At 35.9% G+C, this 1,814-nt stretch overlaps 1 pseudogene; it reads left to right on the forward strand.

Annotated features, from left to right (window-relative positions):
- The first annotated feature begins 444 nt into the window (after window positions 1-444).
- LOC108541975 (thiopurine S-methyltransferase-like) lies at window positions 445-1,133 on the forward strand (annotated as a pseudogene).
- Window positions 1,134-1,814: the final 681 nt, after the last annotated feature.

Below are 1,814 nucleotides of genomic sequence, written 5' to 3' on the forward strand. Positions count from 1 at the left end.
CCAGTGCTGCATAGAAGGCACTTTTTGAGTCCTAATATGTTTGAAAACATCTTTAGAGGTACTAATACACTTTGCAGTGCCTCATTTTTTAATATGAATGGGAAGTCAAATATTATCGTATATTTGAAGAAGGCCTCTGATATATTAAAAAAAAGGCCAAAATAAACAGAAGACTTGGAGAGGAAAAACACAGAGCCAAAGCTAACAATAAAACGTTCAAAATACGTAAATAATATGCTTCCACAGATGAGAGATGCTGCATCTGTGAATCAAGAACAAGATACTATATGAACTCGCTGATGCTGAACACATGGAGCTTCCTGGAATGTGGCATGCCCACGTAGCCGTACACGTCTCTTTAACTGTATTCTTCGTGATATCTTTTATAGTAAACCAATAAATGCATTGAAAACATATGCTTGAGAGACAGGTGCCACTGAAACTATGAATAGTACACGAACTTCACTTGATATTGAAGAGTATTCCGATACTGAGGTACAGAAACACCAAGTAGTAAGTCAGGAAGCACGGCAAGACAAGCTTATAAAAGCATTTGGATACTTTTCTTAAAGGTGAGAGTGGATTGAGGATGTTTTTTCCTCTATATGGAAAAGCATTAGTAGTTGAGATGAAATGGTTTGCAGACCAGGGACACAGTGCAGTTGGTGTGAAAACCAGTGAACTTGAGATACAAGAATTTTTTACAAAGCAAATCTTTCTTACTCAGAAGAACCAATCACTGAAACTCCTGAAACCAAATATGTAAGAGTTCTTTAGGGAACATTTCATTGTACTGTTGCAGCATTTTTTACCTTCCCAGAACAAATATTGGCAAACTTGACAGGATTTGGAATAGAGGAGCATTAGTTACCATTAATCCAGGTGGATTGCGAATGCTCTGCAACTATAATGTCGTTCCTCCTGAGAAAAGGGTTTCGGTACCTCATGTGTGTTCTTTCTTATGATTCAAGTAAAAATACCATTTTTATGTTCCACATGCTTAAATTGAAAGATTGTTTGGTACAATATGCAGTATTTATTGTCTTGGAAATGCTGATGCTTTTGAGTAACAATATAAAAGTTGGGGAATTGACTGCATTTTTGAAAAGATATATCTACTTACAGAAAAGTAAATGAGACATAATAAAATCAAGTAACATTACCATGATTTTGAGCAATTGAAAATTATGCTAAGGCTGGTCACAGTGACTCTTGCTTGTAATCCAGCACTTTGGGAAGCCAAGGAGGGAGGACAGCTTGAGATCAAGAGTTGGAGGCCAGCCTGGAATATACTGAGACCTCATGTCTACAAAACATAAAAATAAAAAAATTAGCCTGGCATGGTGGCCTGTGCCTGTAGTTCCAGCTACTCGCGAGGCTGACGTTGGAGGATCACTTGAGCCTTGGACGTTGAGGTTGCTGTGAGCCTGTCTGCACCACTGCACTCCAGCCTGGGTGACAGATCAAGATGTTGTGTCAAAAAAAAAAAAAAAAAGAAAGAAAGAAAGAAAAAAAGAAAACAAAGAAAGCAAAGAAAGAAAAGAAAAATATTTTAAGACCTGAAAATGTAATAGATGAATTTTTAAAACTTGTTTATAAATCATAACAGATCTTTGCTCAAAAAATGCATACAATTTTTAGAAAGAAAAAACACATACTAAAAAAGTTAAAATAGGTGTCTTTGGGAGGAGAGTATAGTTGGCGTAAAAAGCGTGAAAGATTAAACCTGTGTGTCTTACTGACAGATTGGCAAGATTTTTTATCAATCATGTATGTATTACTTGCATAATAAAAATAAAAAAGTAATGGCATAT

Source organism: Rhinopithecus bieti, unplaced genomic scaffold (genome assembly GCF_001698545.2).
Source record: "Rhinopithecus bieti isolate Rb0 unplaced genomic scaffold, ASM169854v2 scaffold_22010, whole genome shotgun sequence".
NCBI classification, from domain to species: Eukaryota; Metazoa; Chordata; class Mammalia; order Primates; family Cercopithecidae; genus Rhinopithecus; species Rhinopithecus bieti.